The following is a 12,506-nucleotide window of genomic DNA, read 5'->3' as shown; positions in this document are numbered from 1 at the left end:
ATTGGGGGAACAGGGAGCAGCCGGCAGTAGCTCTGAAGCGGAGGAGGAGCCGCAGCAGGCATCAACATCGCAACAGGTTCCATCTGGCAGGCCCGTATCTGGCCAAAAACGTGTGGCAAAACCAAAACCAGTTGTGAGACAGCGTGGCCATCCAGTTAAAGTAGCTCAGTGTGCAATGCCTGAAAAGGTATCCGATAGTAGGAAGAGTGTAGTCTGGCATTTTTTTAACCAAGATCCAAATGATCAGTGCAAAGTCATCTGTAAGAAATGCTCAAGGACCTTCAGCAGAGGTCAGAATGTTAAAAATCTAAATACAAGTTGCATGCGTAGACATTTAAACACTATGCACTTGCAAGCCTGGACTAATTACCAAACGTCCCTTAACGTTGTTGCACCCTCTCACAACGAAGCTAGTCAGCAATGCAACATCCCTTCCCTCACTGTAAGCCCACCGTTTACCACACCACCTGCAGCAAATGTGGAGATTTCGTCGCAAGGCCAAATCAGTCAGGGAATCACCAGGTTCTTGGTAGGAAACACTGTATGTAGGCCAACAGCAAGAATACCATCACCAACCCTCTCTCAGTCTGCCATGTCCACCATCACCCCCGCTAGTTCCACCATATGCAGCACTCCAGTCCAGCTCACCCTACAAGAGACTCTCGTTAGGAAAAGGAAGTACTCATCCTATAATCCGCGTACACGGGGTTTGAACGCCCACATTGCTAGACTAATCTCGTTAGAGATGATGCCCTACCGGTTAGTTGAAAGCAAAGCTTTCAAAGCCCTGATGGACTACGCTGTACCACGCTACGAGCTACCCAGTCGACACTTCTTTTCGAGAAAAGCCATCCCAGCCCTCCACCAGCATGTAAAAGACCGCATTGTCCATGCACTCAGGCAATCTGTGAGTAGAAAGGTGCACCTGACAACAGATGCATGGACCAGTAGGCATGGCCAGGGGCGTTACGTGTCCATCATGGCACACTGGTTTAATGTGGTGGATGCAGGGTCCACAGGGGACAGCAATATTGGGACAGTTCTGCCTAGCCCACGATCTAGGAAACAGTTGGCTGTAGGCATTCGCCCCCCCTCCTCCTCTTCGTCCTCCAGCAGAAGCGAGAGCTCGTCCACAGACCGCAGTCGCACGACCTCTCCATCCGCAGCTGCCACTGTTGCACACGAGGTGTTCCATTATGGAACAGCTAGTGGCAAGCGTCAGCAGGCTGTATTGGCAATGAAGTGTTTGGGCGACAACAGACAAACCGCGGAAGTTCTGTCCGAGTTCTTTCAGCAAGAAACTCAGTCATGGCTGGGCAGTGTACATCTTGAGGCAGGCAAGGTAGTGAGTGATAACGGAAGGAATTTTATGGCTGCCGTAGCCCTTTCCCAACTGAAACACATTCCTTGCCTGGCTCACACCTTAAACCTGGTGGTGCAGTGCTTCCTGAAAAGTTATCCGGGTTTACTCAACCTGCTCCTGAAGGTGCGCAGACTTTGCTCGCACATCCGCCGTTCGCCCGTACACTCCAGCCATATGCAGACCCATCAGCGATCTTTGAACCTTCCCCAGCATCGCCTAATCATCGATGTTGCAACAAGGTGGTACTCCACACTGCACATGCTTCAGAGACTGTGTGAACAGAGGCATGCTGTTATGTATTTTTGGGAGGATACACATACACGGGCAGGCAGTTCGATGGCAGACATGGAGTTGTCAGGTGTGCAGTGGTCGAAGCTACAAGACCTCTGTCTAGTCCTTCAGTGTTTTGAGGAATGCACATGGCTGGTTAGTGCAGACAATGCCATAATAAGCATGAGCATCCCCCAATGCGTCTGCTGATGCAAAGTTTGACGCACATAAAGGAGCAGGCGTCTGCAGCCGAGGATGAGGGAAGCCATGGTGACAGTCAGCCATTGTCTGGTCAGGGAAGTCTACTGAACGATGTGGCGGGCGAAGAGGAGGAGGACGAGGAGGATGATGGGGATGAGAATTTTTTGGATGAGGAAGCTTCTCAAAGGGCAATAGAAACTGGTGGCGTTGCAAGGCCAGGTTCAGGGTTTTTGAGGGAGACAAGTGACGTTGATTTGCCCGAAAGTGCTCCTCAACCCAGCACAAGCAGTGAATTGACAACTGGAACATTGGCCCACATGGTGGATTATGCCTTGCGTATCCTAAAAAGGGACCCCCGCATTATAAAAATGATGACCGATGACGATTACTGGTTGGCCTGCCTCCTGGATCCACGCTATAAGGGGAAACTGCAAAATATCATGCCACATGAGAACCTTGAACAAGTATTAGCAACCAAACAAGCAACTCTGGTTGACCGTTTGATTCAGGCATTCCCAGCACACAGCGCCGGTGATGGTTCTCACATGAGCTGCAGGAGGCAACAGGGCAGAGGTGTTAGAGGTGCACCGATCAGAAGTGGCGTTGGACAGAGGGGTTTTCTGACCAGGTTGTGGAGTGATTTTGCAATGACCGCAGACAGGACAGGAACTACAGCATCAATTCAAAGTGACAGGAGACAACATTTGTCCAGTATGGTTACTAACTATTTTTCCTCCCTTATCGATGTTCTCCCTCACCCGTCATTCCCATTTGATTACTGGGCATCCAAAATAGACACCTGGCCTGAATTGTCTGAATATGCATGGCAGGAGCTCGCTTGCCCAGCAGCTAGTGTGCTATCAGAAAGAGTATTCAGTGCTGCTGGTTCAATACTGACCAAAAAAAGGACTCGTCTGGCTACCCAAAATGTTGATGATCTAACCTTCATTAAAATGAACCAATTAATGGATTTCTAATTATTTTGCCCCACCTTTCCCGGCTGACACCTAGCTTTCCTTTAAAAAGGTCTTGCTTTTGGACTGGTCTTACTGAGTGTTCCAATTTCTCCATTTGCAGCTGCTGTATGTCCAGCATACGACATGTTTACACCTCCCTAAATGAGAGTGCCGTTTATCTGAAGAGGTGGGTGTGCCCACTTTTGGTCGACGGCACTGGCACCGGGTCCCTCATAGTACAATGAAGTGTCTCTGGCAGTGGTGGCGCGCACCCAACGTCAGACACACCGTTGTAACATGAGGGGCCTTGGGCCAGTACCGCCGGGCACGAGAGAGTGCCCCCCACCCCCCAGCTCAAACAGTGCTCTACCACTTGAAAATTATCTGTCACTGCTCCACCGCTGTTTAGTCTATGCGGTGAAATCCTTCAATGCCTGGCACTGACAATACCAATTTGTTGACATGTGTTATGGACCTGGTGGTTAGGAGCACCCGGAACGACCTGATGGTTAAACTAACACAGGACAAGCTCTGGGAAGTGGGAGCTCTGCTGAACACAACCCCTAATCCTATCACACACACTAGAAATAGCCGTGGAGCGTACCTAACTCTGCCTAGACGCCTCTTCACAGCCTAAGAGCTAACTAGCCCTAGAGATAGAAAATAAAGCCTACCTTGCCTCAGAGAAATTCCCCAAAGGAAAAGGCAGCCCCCCACATATATTGACTGTGAGTTAAGATGAAAGTCACAAACATAGAAATGAAACAGGATTCAGCAAAGGAGGCCAGACTAACTAAACAGACTGAGGATAGGAAAGGTATCTTTGCGGTCAGCACAAAAAACTACAAAAAGACCACGCAGAGTGTGCAAAAAGACCTCCGCACCGACTCACAGTGCGGAGGTGCCACTCTGCATCCCAGAGCTTCCAGCTAGCAAGGCAAAATCATGATAGCAAGCTGGACAAGAAAACAATGAACAAATAATAAACTAGCAGGGACTTAGCTTCTGCTGGAGTATACAGGTCACCAGAAAGATCCAAGAGCGAACTGAACCAGTACAAGAACATTGACAGCTGGCATGGAGTAACGATCTGAGTGGAGTTAAATAGAGCAGCCAGCCAAAGAATAAACTAAGTCACCTGTGGAAGGAACCTCAGAAGCAGCAGCTCCACTCACAGCCACCAGAGGGAGTCCATGGACAGAACTCGCCGAAGTACCATTCATGACCACAGGAGGGAGTTCAATAACAGAATTCACAACAGTACCCCCCCCTTGAGGAGGGGTCACCGAACCCTCACCAGAGCCCCCAGGCCAATTAGGATGAGCCAAATGAAAGGCACGAACTAGATCGGCAGCATGAACATCAGAGGCAAAAACCCAGGAATTATCTTCCTGACCATAACCCTTCCACTTGACCAGGTACTGGAGTTTCCGTCTCGAAATACGAGAATCCAAAATCTTCTCCACCACATACTCCAATTCCCACTCGACCAACATCTGGGCAGGAGGATCAACGGAGGGAACCAGAATTACAGAAAAAAGGCGAAACCAAAGTAGCCGAGCTGGCCCGATTATTAAGGGCGAACTCAGCCAAAGGCAAGAAGGACACCCAATCATCCTGATCAGCAGAAACAAAGCATCTCAGATATGTTTCCAAAGTCTGATTAGTTCGTTCGGTTTGGCCATTTGTCTGAGGATGGAAAGCCGAAGAAAAAGACAAATCAATGCCCATCTTAGCACAAAAGGACCGCCAAAACCTCGAAACAAACTGGGAACCTCTGTCTGAGACGATGTTCTCCGGAATGCCATGCAAACGAACCACATGCTGGAAAAACAATGGCACCAAATCAGAGGAGGAAGGCAATTTAGACAAGGGTACCAAATGGACCATCTTAGAGAAGCGATCACAAACCACCCAAGTGACCGACATCCTTTGAGAGACAGGGAGATCTGAAATAAAATCCATGGAAATATGCGTCCAGGGCCTCTTCGGGACCGGCAAGGGCAAAAGCAACCCACTGGCACGAGAACAGCAGGGCTTAGCCCGAGCACAAGTCCCACAGGACTGCACAAAAGAACGCACATCCCATGACAAAGAAGGCCACCAAAAGGATCTAGCCACCAAATCTCTGGTACCAAATATTCCAGGATGACCAGCCAACACCGAACAATGAACCTCAGAGATAACTCTACTAGTCCATCTATCAGGGACAAACAGTTTCTCCGCTGGACAACGGTCAGGTCTATCAGCCTGAAACTTCTGCAGCACTCGCCACAAATCAGGGGAGATGGCAGACAAAATTACCCCCTCTTTGAGAATACCCGCCGGCTCAGGAACACCCGGAGAGTCAGGCACAAAACTCCTTGACAGGGCATCAGCCTTCACATTCTTAGAGCCCGGAAGGAACGAAACCACAAAATCAAAATGGGAGAAAAACAGCGACCATCGAGCCTGTCTAGGATTCAACCGTTTGGCAGACTCGAGATAAGTCAAATTCTTGTGATCTGTCAAAACCACCACGCGATGCTTGGCTCCTTCAATCCAATGTCGCCACTCCTCGAATGCCCACTTCATGGCCAACAATTCTCGATTGCCAACATCATAATTGCGCTCAGCAGGCGAGAACTTTCTAGAAAAGAAAGCACATGGTTTCATCACCGAGCCATCAGAACTTCTTTGCGACAAAACAGCCCCTGCTCCAATCTCAGAAGCATCAACCTCGACCTGAAACGGGAGCGAAACATCTGGCTGGCACAACACAGGGGCAGAAGAAAAACGACGCTTCAACTCCTGAAAAGCCTCTACAGCCGCAGAGGACCAATTGAACACATCAGCACCTTTCTTGGTCAAATCAGTCAACGGTTTAGCAACACTAGAAAAATTAGCGATGAAGCGACGGTAAAAATTAGCAAAGCCCAGGAACTTCTGCAGGCTCTTCACAGATGTCGGCTGAGTCCAATCATGAATGGCCTGAACTTTAACAGGGTCCATCTCGATAGTAGAAGGGGAAAAAATGAAACCCAAAAATGAAACCTTCTGAACTCCAAAGAGACACTTTGACCCCTTCACAAACAAGGAATTCGCACGAAGGGCCTGAAACACCATTCTGACCTGCTTTACATGAGACTCCCAATCATCCGAAAAGACCAAAATACCATCCAAATATACAATCATGAATCTATCCAGGTACTCTCGGAAGATGTCATGCATAAAGGACTGAAACACAGATGGAGCATTAGAAAGCCCGAATGGCATAACCAGGTACTCAAAATGGCCCTCGGGCGTATTAAATGCTGTTTTCCATTCATCGCCCTGTTTAATACGCACAAGATTATATGCCCCTCGAAGATCTATCTTGGTGAACCAACTAGCCCCCTTAATCCGAGCAACAAATCAGACAGCAGCGGCAAAGGGTACTGAAATTTGACTGTGATCTTATTAAGAAGGCGGTAATCAATACAAGGTCTCAAAGAACCATCCATCTTGGCCACAAAAAAGAACCCTGCTCCCAACGGTGATGACGACGGGCGAATATGACCTTTCTCCAAGGATTCCTTTATATAACTCCGCATAGCGGTGTGCTCTGGCACAGATAAATTGAACAGTCGGCCCTTAGGAAACTTACTACCAGGAATCAAATTAATAGCACAATCGCAATCCCTATGAGGAGGTAGGGCACTGGATTTGGGCTCATCAAATACATCCCGGTAATCCGACAAAAATTCAGGGACTTCAGAAGGAGTGGAAGGCAAAATTGAAAGCAATGGAACATCACCATGTACCCCTTGACAACCCCAGCTGGACACAGACATAGATTTCCAATCCAATACTGGATTATGGACCTGTAGCCATGGCAACCCCAAAACGACCACATCATGCAGATTATGCAACACCAAAAAGCGAATATCCTCCTGATGTGCAGGAGCCATGCACATGGTCAATTGAGTCCAGTACTGAGGCTTATTCTTGGCCAAAGGCGTAGCATCAATTCCTCTCTTCTCTGCCTGGTCCACTGAATTTGGTTCATCATAAAGCAATCCAAGCGCCAGAAAAAACGCATCTACATCACGCAATGCAGGATCTCCTGGCGCAAGGGAAAATGCCCAGTCTTGAGGGTCACCATGCAACAAAGAAATAATGATCTTTACTTGTTGAACGGGGTCACCAGAGGAGCGGGGTTTCAAAGCAAGAAACAGTTTACAATTATTTTTGAAATTCAGGAACTTAGATCTATCCCCAGAAAACAAATCAGGAATTGGAATTCTAGGCTCTAACATCGGATTCTGAACCACAAAATCTTGAATGTTTTGTACCCTTGCAGTGAGATGATCCACACAAGAGGACAGACCTTGAATGTCCATATCTACACCTGTGTCCTGAACCACCCAGAGGCTAAGGGGAAAAGAAAGACAAAACACACTGCAGAGAGAAAAAAATGGTCTCAGAACTTCTCTTATCCCTCTATTGAGATACATTAATACTTTGGGCCAGCTGTACTGTTATGGACCTGGTGGTTAGGAGCACCCGGAACGACCTGATGGTTAAACTAACACAGGACAAGCTCTGGGAAGTGGGAGCTCTGCTGAACGCAACCCCTAATCCTATCACACACACTAGAAATAGCTGTGGAGCGTACCTAACTCTGCCTAGATGCCTCTTCACAGCCTAAGAGCTAACTAGCCCTAGAGATAGAAAATAAAGCCTACCTTGCCTCAGAGAAATTCCCCAAAGGAAAAGGCAGCCCCCCACATATATTGACTGTGAGTTAAGATGAAAGTCACAAACATAGAAATGAAACAGGATTCAGCAAAGGAGGCCAGACTAACTAAACAGACTGAGGATAGGAAAGGTATCTTTGCGGTCAGCACAAAAAACTACAAAAAGACCACGCAGAGTGTGCAAAAAGACCTCCGCACCGACTCACAGTGCGGAGGTGCCACTCTGCATCCCAGAGCTTCCAGCTAGCAAGGCAAAATCATGATAGCAAGCTGGACAAGAAAACAATGAACAAATAATAAACTAGCAGGGACTTAGCTTCTGCTGGAGTATACAGGCCACCAGAAAGATCCAAGAGCGAACTGAACCAGTACAAGAACATTGACAGCTGGCATGGAGTAACGATCTGAGTGGACTTAAATAGAGCAGCCAGCCAAAGAATAAACTAAGTCACCTGTGGAAGGAACCTCAGAAGCAGCAGCTCCACTCACAGCCACCAGAGGGAGTCCATGGACAGAACTCGCCGAAGTACAATTCATGACCACAGGAGGGAGTTCGATAACAGAATTCACAACAGACATGTATGATGCTACTTAAAATATTCAGTGGCCCTGTCCTACATTTACACCAGTAAATACTTTGCGCCAAATAACAATGTCTGAAAGTCAGCATAGGAGCCCACCCCTGTACCTAAGTATGCCACCTTTTTTTTGCTTTGTTTTTTTGCAAGATATTAACATCTATGTATTATTTTGGAGTACTAACTGTGTCAGACACTCCTTCCATTAGTCCTCCACTGACCACACCAATGCTGCCTGTGTACCCCTGGAACCTAATTAAAAGTGCATAGAGCCTACTTTTTATTTTAGGCCTACTAAGTCTGTCTGCGGTCCCTCCTTCCAATAGTCCTCCGCTGACCACACCAATGCTGCCTGTGTACCCCTGGAACCTAATTAAAAGTGCATAGACCCTACTTTTTATTTTAGGCCTACTAAGTCTATCTGCGGTCCCTCCTTCCAATAGTCCTCCGCTGACCACACCAATGCTGCCTGTGTACCCCTGGAACCTAATTAAAAGTGCATAGAGGCTACTTTTATTTTAGGCCTACTAAGTCTGTCTGCGGTTCTCCTTCCAATAGCCCTCCACTGACCACACCAATGCTGCCTGTGTACCCCTGCAAGATAATTGAAACTGCATTGAGCCTACATTTTTTATGTTAGGCCTACTCAGTCTGTCTGCGGTTCCTCCTTCCAATAGTCCTCCGCTGACCACACCAATGCTGCCTGTGTACCTCTGGAACCTAATTAAAAGTGCATAGAGCCTGCTTTTTTATTTTAGGCATACTAAGTCTGTCTGCGGTCCCTCCTTCCAATAGTCCTCCACTGACCACACCAATGCTGCCTGTGTACCCCTGGAACCTAATTAAAAGTGCATAGAGCCTACTTTTTTATTTTAGGCCTACTAAGTCTGTCTGTGATCCCTCCTTCCAATAGTCCTCCGCTGACCACACCAATGCTGCCTGTGTACCCCTGGAACCTAATTAAAAGTGCATAGAGCCTACTTTTTTATTTTAGGCCTACTAAATCTGTCTGTGGTCCCTCCTTCCAATTGTCCTCCGCTGACCACACCAATGCTGCCTGTGTACCCCTGGAACCTAATTAAAAGTGCATAGAGCCTACTTTTTTATTTTAGGCCTACTAAGTCTGTCTGTGGTCCCTCCTTCCAATAGTCCTCCGCTCACCACACCAATGCTGCCTGTGTACCCCTGGAACCTAATTAAAAGTGCATAGAGCCTACTTTTTTATTTTAGGCCTACTAAGTCTGTCTGCGGTTCCTCCTTCCAATAGTCCTCCACTGACCACACCAATGCTGCCTGTGTACCTCTGGAACCTAATTAAAAGTGCATAGAGCCTGCTTTTTTTTATCTTAGGCCTACTAAGTCTGTCTGCGGTTCCTCCTTCCAATAGTCCTCCGCTGACCACACCAATGCTGCCTGTGTACCTCTGGAACCTAATTAAAAGTGCATAGAAGCCTACTTTTTTTATTTTAGGCATACTAAGTCTGTCTGCGGTCCCTCCTTCCAATAGTCCTCCACTGACCACACCAATGCTGCCTGTGTACCCCTGCAAGATAATTGAAACTGCATTGAGCCTACTTTTGTATGTTAGGCCTACTAAGTCTGTCTGCGGTCCCTCCTTCCAATAGTCCTCCGCTGACCACACCAATGCTGCCTGTGTACCCCTGGAACCTAATTAAAAGTGCAAAGAGCCTACTTTTTTTATTTTAGGCCTAGTAAGTCTGTCTGCAGTCCCTCCTTCCAATAGTCCTCCACTGCCCACCCCAATGCAGCCTGTGTACCCCTGGAACCTAATTAAAAGTGCAAAGAGCCTACTTTTTTTTATTTTAGGCCTAGTAAGTCTGTCTGCAGTCCCTCCTTCCAATTGTCCTCCGCTGTCCACACCAATGCTGCCTGTGTACCCCTGGAACCTAATTAAAAGTGCATAGAGCCTACTTTGTTTTATGTTAGGCCTACTAAGTCTGTCTGCGGTTCCTCTTTCCAATAGTCCTCCACTGACCACACCAATGCTGCCTGTGTACCCATGTAACCTTTTTTAAACCTGCTTCGAGACAACTTTGTGGTGTAAGGCCTACTAGCAGTGTCTATCTGTGCCACTCAATTCAGCTGTCCTCTTAAAAAAATGACTTGCAATTGTCAGGTTTTCAGCCTATCGGAATTTTAAATCTGCAGTGGGGCTACTAGTTTGGTTGGGGCCTACTAACAGTGTCTGCCGCTCCAAGGTGTTCTCCAGGTTGCCTTTCCTGACCTTCTATCTTCAGGCTCTTGGTAAATAGTTGTTAAATGGAACAAATGCAGTGGAGCTACTAGTTTGGTTGGGGCCTACTAACAGTGTCTGCCGCTCCAAGGGGTTCTCCTGGTTGCCTTTCCTGAGCTTCTATCTTCAGGCTCTTGTTAAATAGTTGTTAAATGGAGCAAATGCAGTGGAGCTACTAGTTTGGATGGGGCCTACTAACGGTGTCTGCCACTCCTTACTGTTCTCCTGGTTTCCTGTCCTGAACTTCCATTTTCAGGCTCTCGTTAAGTAGTTGTTAATATTACACTGCATTTGGCCTACTAGTTTGGTTGGGGCTTACTAACGGTGTCTGCCGCCCTTGCTGTTCTCCTCCACTGAACAAAGCAGTTCCGCCTGTTTATTACTGTTACCAATTTTGAACTGCATTTAGACTACTTACTGATTTGGGCCTACTCACTGTGTCAGCCTCTCATTACAGTTGTCCTCCACTGAACAAAGCAATGCCGCCTGTTTAGTCCTGTTACCAATTTTGAACTGCTTTTAGCCTACTTTTGTATTTAGAACTATATCTGTGTTTCCTCCTCATCCTGCCCATTGCCCAGCCAGTGCTAGATGACTCTGCTGGTACATTGACCCAGACCGCTACATTCCCCTTGCACGCTACACAGCCATATTCTGACCCTGCTGAAAGTGAGGTTCCCCTTCACGCATACTATACCACCTTACACGGGGACAAAGAGGAAGGTGCAGATGAAAGTGCAGGTTCCTTCATCAGGTGGGGGGGGGAATACTCGTTGATGACGTCACTGGCACAGGGCCCCTCATAGTATGCAAAAGTGTCGCTGCCGTTGGGAGGCGCCCCCGCCGTGCAAACACACCGCTGTACTTTGAGGGTCCCTGTGCCAGTGCCAATGCGAACGAGTGGGCCCCCCCTGCTTGCTCAGGATCACAGCACTTGCAAAGTTGAAATGCTTACCTCTCCCTGCTCCAGTGCCGTGACATGGTCCACGTTTCCTGGGCCCACTAAATACTTGAACCAGCCATACCCCCCAACAACTTTAGCCAAATGACCCCCAATGTCCAATGCCTAACTATTATTATAAGGTAAATTAAGATTGACAAGCTTCAGTACCAAGAATGGATGTTTTTGCCATTAAAATGGGCACTGTAGGTGTTTTCTTGGCCTCCACTCACTGCCGACTATGCTTCCCCATTGACTTGCATTGGGTTTCGTGTTTTGGTCGATCCCCGACTTTTCGCCATAATCGGCCGATTTCACTCGACTCGACTTTTGAGATAGTCGGGTTTCGCGAAACCCGACTCAACCCTAAAAAACTAAAAGTCGCTCAACCCTACTTAAAAGCACAAAAAATACCTCGGGGTTTAAGGGTATCACTCCGCCCTATACTCTTTAGCAACACCCCAGATTTTTGTAGCAAGTTTGATCTTATCCTTAATAAATGCTCTTTCGATCTTATGGTTCTCACAATAGAATACGTACATAAAGAAATCATCGCTACCGAAGAAAAAATTAAGGACACTCAGACTTAAATTACATTTTGCTGAGACAGATAATAACCCCACCGTTACACCTTCAACTGCTCTCCCTGCCGGCATTTCTATAACCAGCCTAGGCTTACGGAATAAGTCTACCTACAGACCACCTACAGGCTCACATGCCTTAGAGACTTTCATCCAGTTCTTAAACTCCTCCTTTCTTAAACTCCTCCTTTCAGACACTACGCTATGATACTGACAGGGGCAATTTACACTACCCATCTAATCTATCTGCTACAGAAAGACAGGCCCTTAGGTCTCTCCAACTAGACAAAGATTTAGTCATCAAACCAGCAGATAAAGGGGCTGCTATTGTCGTTATGGACAAATCACTACATAAAACTGAAGTATACCGCCAGCTCAGTTTCTCTACCACCTACAAAGCACTTCCTGCTAATCCATCCAGTCAAATCCAGGCCCTAATTCAAACTACCTTAGACCGTTATCAACATCAAGGCCTATTAGATATTAAAACTCGTGATTTCTTGTCCAAACAACACCCCATTACACCAGTTATGTATATACTCCCCAAAATCCACAAAAATTTACAAAACCCACTGGGGAGACCAATAGTAGCCTCTACAGATTTTTTTTTAGCACCAATTTCGATTTATTTAGAAAAAATTCTTA

Source organism: Ranitomeya imitator, chromosome 7 (genome assembly GCF_032444005.1).
Source record: "Ranitomeya imitator isolate aRanImi1 chromosome 7, aRanImi1.pri, whole genome shotgun sequence".
NCBI lineage: Eukaryota > Metazoa > Chordata > Amphibia > Anura > Dendrobatidae > Ranitomeya > Ranitomeya imitator.
Note: the sequence above shows the minus strand (reverse complement) of the source record.